The sequence below is a fragment of the Peromyscus maniculatus genome, chromosome 15 (assembly GCF_049852395.1).
Source record: "Peromyscus maniculatus bairdii isolate BWxNUB_F1_BW_parent chromosome 15, HU_Pman_BW_mat_3.1, whole genome shotgun sequence".
Classification (NCBI taxonomy): domain Eukaryota; kingdom Metazoa; phylum Chordata; class Mammalia; order Rodentia; family Cricetidae; genus Peromyscus; species Peromyscus maniculatus.
Window position 1 is genome coordinate 80933800 of NC_134866.1, and position 12705 is coordinate 80946504.

The window sequence follows — 12705 nt, forward strand, 5'->3', positions numbered from 1 at the left end:
AGGAAGGCTGAAGAGCTGGGATTGCCTGTTTGGTAATGAAATTTCATTATCTGAAAATGGAAGCTTAATAAACCTATTTTGCCTAAAATCTGTGCAAAATGCAAGCATCGGGCATTTTGATGAAGCAATGCAAAGTTGAGACAGGTAGATACCAAGAAGTAGGATTGCTGAATTGTATGGTAATTCTGTTTTTAAGTATTTTGGGAAGAAACTCTGTACTGTTTTCCGTATTGGCTGTGCTCACTTACAACACCACCCACAGTGTACAGGTGGTTTTTTTTTTTTCCCTCTACATCCTTGCCAACCCTTATTATCTCTCATCATCTTTATACTAACCAACCTAAGGTGTTGTGGGTGACAGGTCATCATGGCTGGGCATTTGTATATCTTCCTTTGAGAAGTGCTTATTCAGGTGCTTTGCCCATTTGTATATAAATATGTTTATTTGTTTTCCTGTTGTTGAGTAACTTGAGTTCCTTGTACATATTGAGTTCTTTGTCATAGGTATGACTGAGTATTATCGTGGTCTCTATAGCTGCTTTGGTGCTGTTAATAATCTCCTTTTCTATGGAGAAAACTTTCAGTTTGAAAGCTTGTGTGTGTGTGTGTGTGTGTGTGTGTGTGTGTGTATACTCTTTCATTGCCTGTGCTTTGACAATCTTACTTAAATAACTACTTCTGAGACAAACACGATGAAGCTTTGTCCTTTTTTCTTTTAGTTACTTCATAGTCCCAGATCTCACATTCAAGTCTTTAATCTTCTCTGAGTCATTCTTCTGTGTGCGGCCATAAGCCTTCCACTGTCTTAGAAACTGAGAAGACTAAGAAACGTTCATATGCCAGTGGCTAAGGAGACATGAAAACTGAATGCAATGTGCACCCCGGAGTCAGTGCTGGTGTAGATCAAGGACACAGATGTGGAAAAGGATGTGCACACAGAATCTGGAGTTAGTAGGACTGTATAATGATGTTGGTTTGTTGGCTTTCACAATTGTACCGTAGTACTGTTAACAAGTTAAAAGGTAGGTTAAGAGTGTATAGAGATTCTACTTTTTGCAACTTTTCTGTAAATCTAACACTTTTCTTTTTTGTTTTGTTTTGTTTTGTTTTGTTTTTTTCGAGACAGGGTTTCTTTGTGTAGCTTTGCGCCTTTCCTGGAACTCACTTGGTAGACCAGGCTGGCCTCGAACTCACAGAGATCCGCCTGCCTCTGCCTCCCAAGTGCTGGGATTAAAGGCGTGTGCCACCACCGCCCGGCTCAACACTTTTCTAAATTAGAAACTTATTACAATCATCATATTCAATATTCATCATCCAGTTCCACCTTGGTCCACATTCATCTGATAAAATGATGGCTTGGCACTGTCTAGGTACAGAATAGTAAACTAGAATTCTTTCTCAGGAGATCACAAAGAGGCCAGTTATCATGGTCAAAATCAGGCAGATTCCAGAGAGGCAACTAAGCCATGGCTCCTTGGTACATCAAGATGTGTCTGCATGTGTTTCAAAGAAAATAAATAAGGCTTAGAAGAGGAGAAAGAGAAAGTACTTGTGGTAAGTTTACAATCTGAAATGGCATAAAACAGGAAAAATATGGAATACATAAAACTCATGGAACAAACTGAAGAAGAAGTCTCAGGCAGAACACAGAGACAGCCATGCTCTGGGGTGGAGTGTCTATCTATCTGGCCCCCCTAGCAGACATACTGTATACATTCAACAATGGTGGCCCCAAATTAAATGATTTGTAAATCCATGCTATCACTTGAAGCCACTCATAGAGGGGACATAAGAAGGTTACATTAAACTCAACAGATGAGATATTTTAACAAAAACTCTTGGCTATTGAAAGAAAAGAGGGTAAACCAGGGTTGGTTTTTGTAGATGCCACATTCTGATGTCACATTCTGGGGCAAATTTCAGCTTAGAATCTCAACTTCCAGATAATGAGAAGGCCTATTTGTTAATATGGGGGAAGAGAACATATTTTATTGACTAGTGGCTTGTTTGGTTTACGATTTAGGCATATGGTCTGTGGGTTTCCATTTGTACACTTAGGCCCTGAAAATGTTGAAATAGGGAATTTTTTTCCCCCACAAACTAAACTGGCTATCACATATCTGTCCTCACCTGCGGCACTCTGGAATGTTATACCATTAATGTTAATGTTAAGACAGCAGCTATCGCTGTTTTGTGGGGACTTGGCACACACCTGTCATCCCTCCTTGAAGGCTGCATGGAGGGCTTCTCTGCTGGCTTCTGGAAGGCCTGTCACGGCCCTTGACTACTGGACACCCCTTTCACCCTGGAAACACCATTTTCAACACTCCTGCCCGCTCAGCCTTCCATCATCTGGGATTCTCTTTCTTCTGTGACAGTCTTCTTAATGCGACACGTCTTTTCTGCACAAGTGTCGCAGAGTGATTCACAGTTGTGGTTTTCCACACGTGGCAGCCTCTTTCCGGTAAGGATTTTGTGTGAAGTTCTGGTTTGTGTGAAACCATAGGTTTACAGTGGCCCCTGAAGTAGGTGGTTGAGTGATTCTAACCTTCCGGGGTTTCCTCAGGTACACAGCTGAGCACTAGAATTGGGGGAGGCACACATTTGTATATCTAAGCATTTTATTTTTATTTTGGGTATGGGGGGGGAGGTAGAGGTGCCAAGTGTGTGTAGATGCCTGTGGAAGCTACAAGAAGGAATAAGATTCTCTGGAGTTACAGGCTGTTGTGAGCCACCTAACATTAGTGCTGGAAATGAACTCAGGTTCTCTGGAAAAGCAACAATTGAACCATCTCCTCAGCCCTAGAAAAATGCATCCAAATAAGATGTAGGGTAGAGCAAGACTGAAAGATATATATCCTTAAGAATAGGTATAAATAGGGGCTGGATGTGGGGACACACACCAGGAGCTCCAGCACTTGAGCTACAGAAGTAGGAATATTGCTGCAATTTCCAGGCCAGCCTGGTCTATGTCAAAATTCCAGGCCATGTAGAGATATACAGCAATGCCCTGTCTCCAATCAATCAGTCAATCAATCAACCAACCAAGCAACCAATCAATTGGCATAGAAGGTTACTGACTACTTTTTGTTGATTTATGATTCTGAGCATGCTTTTCTGCCAGACTTATAGAATTCCTTTCTATAGATAATTTACAATCACTTATATGCATCAAAAGCTCTTTTGGGGGGAAATATGAAGCTCAAGGATGCTAAGAACTGCTAGGAGAGCCAAAATCCTGTGGTTGTACCCTAATAAAAGAGACTTATAGGCCCTGGAGGGCCATTTTTCTTTCCCAGTCATGTGTGAGATCTCAACTCTCTTCATTCCTAATTTGGAGTTTTGTTAAAAGTAATATGGGAACTGTCTTTTCATCCTTAGATGGAGTCAGAATCCACAGAGAGCAATGCTCAGGTTGTATGAAGTACCTCCTCTTTCTTGCTTCTCCCAACAAAGTCTTTATTCATTCATTAAAGTGTAAAGATGTATTGTTTTTACTAATGTTTCCACAGCTTTGCTTCTGTAAAGCAAACATATTTACCTTCTTCCACAACAGCTTTATAGTGATTTAGTTGATAAACCAAAGGTTGCACAAATTCAATGTATGTACTTTAATGAGCTTGAAGATGTACAAATGTCTGTGTTACTCTTACCAAAATTAAGGCAACAGATCTATCAAATATCTCTGGTTGAGACACACAAACAGGTGTCCCTTTGAGTGACCTCTTAATATGAGATCTTCCTTCTTAATAGACTGACATTCCAAATGTCATATTGTTAACTATAGGGACTATAGTGTGCAGCAGTTACCTAAAACTCATGGCTCTATCAGAATGAGATGTTATACACTATACATGTGAGCATTCAATACATTCCTCTTTTATAATTATGGACCTTTGACAAGAAAAGAGCATTTCTAAGGGGCAGCCTGTATAAACTCAGATGTTTGAACATGTGATCCCCAGCTGGTGGCTCTGTTTGGGGAGTTTTAGAAGGTGGCTTCCTGCTGGAGGAAGTAAGTTACTAGGGACAGGCTTTGAGTATTTATTGTCCTGCTCCACTTCCTGTTTACTTTCTCTGTTTCCGGGCTGCTGATCTAGATGTGAGCTCCCAGCTTCCTGTTCCTGCTGCCATACCTGCTGCTTGCTGCTAGGCTGCCCTGCCATGATGGACCCTTAGCCCTCTGCAACCATAAACCCAAATAAACAATTGCTTCTCTAAGTTACCTTGCTCATGATGTTTTAGCGTAGGAACAGAAAGAAAGACAGTAAAATGTATCCAGGTGTTATATTTTTTAAAATTTACTTTATTTTTAAGTGTGTGTGTGTGTGTATGTATGTGCCCATGAATATGGGTGTCCACAGAAAGAAGCAGAAGCTGTCAGATTTTCTGAAGCCAGAGACACAGATTTTTTGCTGGCAATCGAACCCAGGTCCTCTATAAAAGCATTATGAGTTCTTAACCACTGAACCACCTTACCTGCCCGGTATTTAGCTCAGAAACTTATTCTTTATAAATCTTTCATTGTATATATTTTGACTTGATATAACTTAATTTTCAATTATATTCTATCTTGCTATTTCCTTGATGGCTTGATTCATCCAGGAATAACAGATATATATATATATCATCTAGTATATTAGGCTGTGCTGTAGGTGTGTAGGTGCTAAAGACTAGCAGTGAATGGAGAGATAAAAAAATATGGTGGACATGAGAGTTCCATTTTAGTGAACCCACACAATAAAAAGAAAGAAGTAAAATACACACTCTGTCAGAGGGTTCCCAGTGTTATGAAGAAAACTGAAACAGGAAATAAGGCTGGGGCAGGTGGGGATGCAGTGCCGGGCGACAGTTCACAAGAGAAGGCTGTGGAAGACCTAACAGCAAGGATGCTCTCTGAGCAACCACTGACGAATAGGAAGGTGCAAGGCGCTTGGATCTGAGAGAGAAGCGTGGGCAAGAGCAAGTGCAAAGGCCCCGAGGAAGCAGGCCTGGTGTGTGTGAGGAGCAATGAGAAGCAGGGCCAGAGGCTAGGAGAGTGGAGGCGAGGCTGGGGTACTAAGGAGATGCATGTGCAGGCTCGTGTGGACTTTAAAGCGTCATTTCTGACTATTTTACCAGATGCCAGAAGTAGCCATCACTAGCTCGGTAGAGTAACATGTGCCTCTGGGGAAAATCCCCACACTAGAGAATCACTGCCGAAGAGAAGATGTGGTAACTGAACAGCAGACCTTCCCGGTCTGCAGTCACGTGTCTGGGTGTCTGTTTGAAGTGCTCCTCCACTCCTGTATCAGCACAACCTTCAACTCCCTTTCACTTCAGGACAGTCACTGGCCTTGCAGCTGCGTTCAATTTTCTTCTTTTCTCTTTCTCTCTCTAATCGTCTCATTTCTTTTCCCTCTCTCTTCTTATATTACTTGTGAACCACAGAATGATTATATCTGCGGAAAACATTCCTTGTGTTTTTTAGGATAAAAAAAAAAAACTAGAAGTCTTAATTGGAAAAATCACCATGAAGAAACTGTCATTCACCTTTAAAGTTCTTTAATGGACACACAACTCAGAGTGTGTATTATCATCCATTCGATTCAAACCCTTCCCTAAGAACCAGCTTAGGCTGACTAAAAACCCATTTGGATTAATTTAATTTGGCCATAGTTAGTGAGTGGTCTGATAAGAAAATAACTTCCCATTCTTGGGATCTAGCTTGAGAACCACTGAAGGCATTGTTTTGTACTAATACACTCAAAGTTCCAATAAACGTCTTTGGAGCAAACTCTAAACATGACTTCTGAGCTGGTGATGGTGCAGAATCTGCCGCTTGTGCCTGGATTACAGTGCAGGATGAATGCAGGACGAAGGCACGTGATCTCTGTGTAATTGAGGGGATTCCAACGTGGCTTTAGAACAATTTTGTTTCTAGGTCGCAAGATAGCCAATTGAGATCCACAATGCTAGGAATAGTTCAAGGCAACACCCATCCGTGTAAGCATGTCCTTGGCTGGTATTGCGAGGAGCAGGCGTACTCTGTCTCTAAGAAGGGTGAGAAAAATGGGAAACAGGAAGGCACAAAGAAAGAGCACATGTGTACAGCAACGTCTACATTTCCATCATCTTGAGAACTAAATAATCATCACCAGTGGGAACAGATTGAAACACAGGAGCCAAGTCGGGTCAGTCAATACCTATCTCCCCAGAATAAATTGCTAATCAGACGCCGAGCCAGCCCAGGCTGATAAATAACAAGGTTACTTGACCTGAAGAAAGGAGCTGCTTTCCCTCATGTTGGTAATTATATCAATTCAGAGGAAGACAAGTTGGCTTTCACCGGGTGAGAGCCAGATGATGCTGTAAATCAATTCCGTGTTCTCAGATCCCCCTCCTTCGGTCACAGGGCCCGAGTACATGCAGCAGTTGGTTCCGGTTTGTGTTTCCTGAGTGGCTTGGTGACTGCCCCTGTGTCCTGTGTGTATTTGTCCAGAAGGCTTGGGCTCTGTGTGCAGCTGTGCTTCTGGGCTTCATCGTGCATACCAACTACCTGAGGATCTTGCTGAAATGCAAATTCGTATTCGATAGGTGTGTGTGTGTGTGTGTGTGTGTGTGTGTGTGTGTGTGTGTGTGTGTAAGAGAGAGAGATTCTGAGTTGTTAATTAGCTCCCAGGTGACACCAGTGCCACTGAACCATGGAACATGTTTGCTTAGAAGAACATTGGGCAAAAAAAGGGTCCACAGGAACGTGAAAAGACTGGAATCTGGAAGACGTGGGGGTGGGAGAGCCTTGTGGATGGTCAACAGGAGGTGTCTAAGCCCCACCTTCCCACATAGAAAGAGACCTAAGCAACAAGGGAACAATTACATTTTGACCACAATGACTGAAGGAGAGAGAACTGCACGGGACACAGAAAGCCAGACTGGCCGCAGAAAGAAAAAAACACACCTTGCTGTGGCTACCCCATTTCCAAGTGGGGCAGCTCAAACAGAGGCAGATTTCTGAATGGAAAAAGCTAAGCAATGCGACCCCCCCACCGTCATCACTTCCACAGCTCCCTACAGCCACCATAACTGATCATCTCATTGTTCTCCCTTACTCTGGGCCAAGCTCAGGAAGCTGCTTAGAGTTCCCAAGGTGGCACTACTCCAGAAGAGGATCCTCCATTGTGCCCCAATCTCCTGAGGCTTCTATTTTATGTCTTGTCTTAAATGGGAGCCACAGTAGATCATGTCGTGCTCCAGAGGCCACGGGCTACTCTGTGCCTTCATTACTGAGGCTCTGCCCTCTCCTTTACACACACGGTAATACTCTCCCCTTGGGCCTGAGGGGTAGCTTAGCCGAAGAGTGTATTCCTAGAATGTAAAAGGTCCTGCCTTTGACCCCAGCAACGCAAAAAGAAGTAAATTAGCCTCCCTCAAGCCCCAAACCAAGTAGATAAAACAAAATATGACACCGGGCCAGAGACTCTTCATTTGGGCTCCAAGGATGCATGCAGGTAGAAAGTTGGTGGGTTCGAGAAGGCATCTGAAGCACATAGGAGAGAAGAACAGGGATGCCTAGACATACATTTGATAAAGCAGACTTCGAGTGAAAACTAGGCAGAAGAGTTAAAGGAGTTGATTAGTTAGTGATAAAAGGATCAAAAGGACGTAACTGTCAGTGTGTATGTACCCAATACCAGGCACCCAAAATGTAAAGCATTAATGGGCATGAGGCAAAATAGATAGCAATACAACCATAAAAGGAGAAATAACTACTTTCAACTTACTGATGGACAGATCAGAGAGACTGGACTTGGCCTCCTCTTAGACTTCTGAACAGGCGTTTGTAGACCTTTCCCCATAAGAGCAGTGGAATGGGCAGTCCCTTTCTGCACACATCAGACCTTCTCTAGGATGGACCATATGTTTGACAGCAAGGTGAGGTGTAGAGGTTGAAGCAGATTAAAATCACATGAAATATACTTTCTAACCACAGTGGGGATGCTGCTGTAAAGTGGGGACATAGGGAAGTGGTAGACGAAGCTCCTTGACTCGGATGGGTAAGTTCAGTGCCAGCATTGGAAGGAAAGGATCTCCTCATAACCACACAGTAAAAAAACAAGGACTCGCCAGCAGAAGAGAATCATGGAAAATTCACAAATATTGTAAAATTAAAAAGTATGTTCCCCAAATACCAACACTCTAAAGAAAAATCAAGAGAGGAATAAAAAAAAAAGTTATTCTGAGACAATTGGCAATAGAAATAAAACATATCAAAACTTATGACATGCAACAAAAGCAATTCTGAGGTGATTTCATTGTACACCTATCTTTAAAATAATAAAGAGCCCAGATACAGAGCCTATCATTTAATCTGAAAGGCATAGAAAAAGAAAACCCATTAAGTTCAAAGTTAGCAGAAATAAGGAAATAATAAATTTTAGAACAAACAATGTAAAAAAATATTAAAAAGTAAAAATCAAGAGGTTTTTTTTTTTCCTTCAGATAACGAGACTAGCAAACCCCAAGCCAGGCAAACTAAGAAATAAAGAGAAGATTCAGATAGAAAAACCAGAAAGGGAAGGAAAGGCATCACAATAGATGCTTCCAAACTAAAAGGAGTCATAAAGAGTATTACAAATAATTATATGCCAACAAATTGGATAAGTTAGAGGAAATGGATGGAGTCCCAGAAATCATAACCTACCTAGATTGAATCAGGAAGAAACAGAAAGCTTGAGTGAAATAATAACAATAAAGAGTTTGAAGATATAATTAAATATCTTCCAAAAAAAAAACAAAACAAAAAAAACCCAGGACCAGCTGGCATCATGGCTGACTTCTGCCAGCTATTTCAAAGAATTACCAATACTTAGAAAAAAATTAAATAAAATAAAGCTAGAGGGAATGCTTCCAATGTGTCATACAAGGCCAGCATTAGCGTGGATTCTCAAGCCAGACAATGACATCACAAGAAAAGAAAACTACAGATCAGTATCTCTAATAAGCAGTGATGTCAAAATCCTCAGCAAAATACTAGCAAGCCAAGTTCAAGAACACGTCAAAAAACAGCATATACCATAACCAGTGAGAATTATCTCTGGTGGGAAAGGCTGGTTTTAACTCACATAAATCAATGCAATGCAATGCATATTATTAGCAGATAAAAACCAAAAGCCAGATAGTCACCTCAGATGATACTGGAAAAAAAATTGATCAAGTTCAGAATATTTTCTTGCTAACATTTCTTAACAAAGTAGGTGTATAAGGAACATAATAAGGTCCATTTATGAAAATCCCACAGCTAACCTCATAATCAATGAACAACTAAACATTTACAGCATTTTTTCACATTAAGTATATGAAAATAATCTAGAGCAGTGGTTCTCAACCTGTGGGTCATGACCCCCTTCAAGGTCACATGTCAGATATCCTGAATATCAGATATTAACATTACAATTCATAGCAGCAGCAAAATTATAGTTATGAAGTAGCAACTAAATAATTTTATGGTTGGGGATCACCATGACATGAGGAGCTGTATTAAAGGGTCACAGCATTAGGAAGGTTGAGAACCACTAAAGCAATTTACAGATTTAACATACTCTCTATGATAATTCCAGTAGCATCCTTCAAAGAAACAGGAAAAGTAAACTGAAATTTTGTATGAGCCATACATTAAAAACAACAATAACAAACCCCAAATAACTGAAGCAGTACTGAGGAAGCAAGGCAAAGCTGGAGGCATCATCCTTCCTGGAATAAAGTTTTATTATAAAGCAATAGTGAACAAAGCAACATGTACTAATACAAATGCAGACCAATGGAACAGAACAGAGAGACCAGAAATAAATCCAAATGGACATGGTTGATCCAACAAGGCAAAGGAGACACATGGGAGAAAGGATAGATGGCAATGGCTAGTGCTGGGAAGACTGGCTTTCCACATGCAGGGGCATGAAATTCGTTCTTCTTGCACAATATCCAAAAATCAGCTAAAAATGGAAAAAAGACTATCGTAAGCCTTGGAAACAAAATATTCCTAGAATAGACCATTGTAGAAAATCTCCACATTAGCTCTAGCAATGATTTTTTTTATTACACCAATAACTCATACTACAAAAGAGAAAAAAAGAACTACATCAAACTAAACATAGTTTTCACGACAAACCAACAAAATGAAAGGAGAATGGGCAAAACACAGCTCATGTAGCTAATGCAGACCAAACATCCCATGTAATAAAGGGCTCTTACAATTCAGTAGCACACCACACCAAATACACCAAACACGCCAAATAACCCGATTAAAACCTGGGCAAAACACCTGGACAGGCACTTCTCCAACACATACAGGCGTACAAATGGCTAGTGTGTGAAAGTTCTTCAACAGCACACATCAATGGGGCATGCACTTTGAGTTAGCATATCTCTTTCTTGTACATAGACTAAACACACTCTGACCACGTTGGGCAGAATGGGAAAGGAACCAGGATGCACTCTTGGTGAGAATGTAAATTGATAGAGTCATTTTTGAAAACTGTATGGCACTTTCAAATGAAATAAAAAATTCAGTTCCTACACGACCCAGGGATTGCTCTCATGGGGTATAGCAAAGGATATTAAATTATCAACCATTGACAATACTTCAACTCTTATGTTCATATTTTTTAATAACAGCCAAGTTATGGAAACAACTTTAGTGACTGTTAACAAATTAATAAATAAATAAAACTGACAGAAATAAACTGCCCCCAAGACCATACCCATATACTCATTGATTAGGGACTATTACAACCCTCATTAGAGAAATTTCTTTTTTCAGTAGCTGATGATTAACACCGAGACTCATAAAAAACCAATGTGCAAAGAATAAGAGACTGTGGAAGATTCATCTCTAAATGGGATATCTGTATCACCCCCCCAACACACACACATATACACACACACAAACACACATAGACACACTTATACACTACAGATATACACACATACAAATATACGTAAACACACACACATACACATATGCACACAGATACACACAGCAACACACAGACACAGAAATACACACACACACACACACACACACACACACACACACACACACACACACACACACCTCAGTGGTCATTGCTAAGGGGTTGCAGTGATTGAAAAAGCCTAAGGTAGTAGAGATCCGTAACGGTAAGACAATATTTCCCAGACAAGGCAGGAATGATGCATGAATGAATTCACAGTGGCTGTGACTCCCTGCTCAGGACCAACATGAGATCAAACCAGCCAAAATTCCAGCGTGGAAGCGGGAAGGGCTGGTGAATCTCCACCCCTGACCGAGGAGCTATTGGCAATCCATGGCTGCTGGAGGATCAAGAATCAGTTTTATTCAGGGGTGTTTTCCCAAAGTGACTACTGGTGCTCCAGTCCATGTGCCTCAATCCATGACCATACAGGCGGCACTAAGTGAATTTAGCGGCTAAGTGGGAAGGAAAAGTAAAAAGAGGGTAGAGGAAGAATTGAAGAGGAAGGATTTGGTGTGTGTGTGTGTGTGTGTGTGTGTTGTTAGATTAAAACACATATGCATGTTTGAAATTCCCAAACAAGAAAATAATTGAAAAATAAAGTATTTTGATGACAAAGAAAAGGTGATTTATGTGTAAATATACATTCATGTAATAGAGTATTACTCATTCTTAAAAAGTAAGAGATCCTGCCATTTAATTACGATGTGATAGACCTGAATTAATGGATCCAAGATGCTCTGATACTACCACCAGCCAGACACTAAGAGATGATAGGAGCTTCTACTTATTCATGGAATCATGAAATAAAGGGTAAAATATACAGACATAAAGAATGGAATTGGCTTTGAGAAAAAGGGGTAGATAATAGGAAGATGTATGTGTCAGAGGTTTCAGAGTGTATGTGAGATGAATGTGTCCAGTGATCTCAGGTACTAAACAAAGGCAAAGGTGTATAGAATTGTGGGGTACTGGGGTTTTTATTAAGTAGGAGTATTCTACCCTTTTTGATGATAAACAGCATATAATACACAACATAGTTTATCTCTGGCTGTCTTCTAATATTCCTCAGAAGCAGAGGGCATGTGTGTAGTGTGGATTGTGACACAGAATCCTGAGTTCTGAGCAGGATTCTTCCTCAATACCCCCATCACTGGTCCTCCTCTTTTCTGGCTTCTGGGGTCTGTGATACTGGTCTCACTCTGAGCTTCTTTGTGATGTGGAATCTTAGCTCCTGTCCAGGTCTACTGAACCAGAACCTGCATTTTGACAAGGGGCCTACTTCCATGCATAGGATTAGATATTCCTTGGCTCTTCTCTGAGGACCACTCCATCTGCTTCCCCTAACTCCTGATGCCCAGGTGTCCATTGAGGATAAGGAGGAATCCCCCACCCTCTGCTCTCTACTCCTCAGAGGGTGGAGTATCATCCTTCATCTTGTGAAAGCATGCACTGTTGGGTGGAAAATTTTTTGCATTAGAAGGAAAGTCCTTGTGGTGAGGTCACTGACACCTGCCTGTCAGGATGGGTGGTGGAGGCAGGGATGGCCCTAAAATCCTCTCAGTGTCTGGCTATTCCTCAGAGAAACCTGGATCCATCCTCCGAGACCACCTCAGCCTGACAACGCTGAAGCCACAGAAGACCTCTGCTGAGCTTTTCTAGAACATCTTCCCGGCAGCCCCGATTTCATAAACGTTCTCATTGATGAATGGAAGTA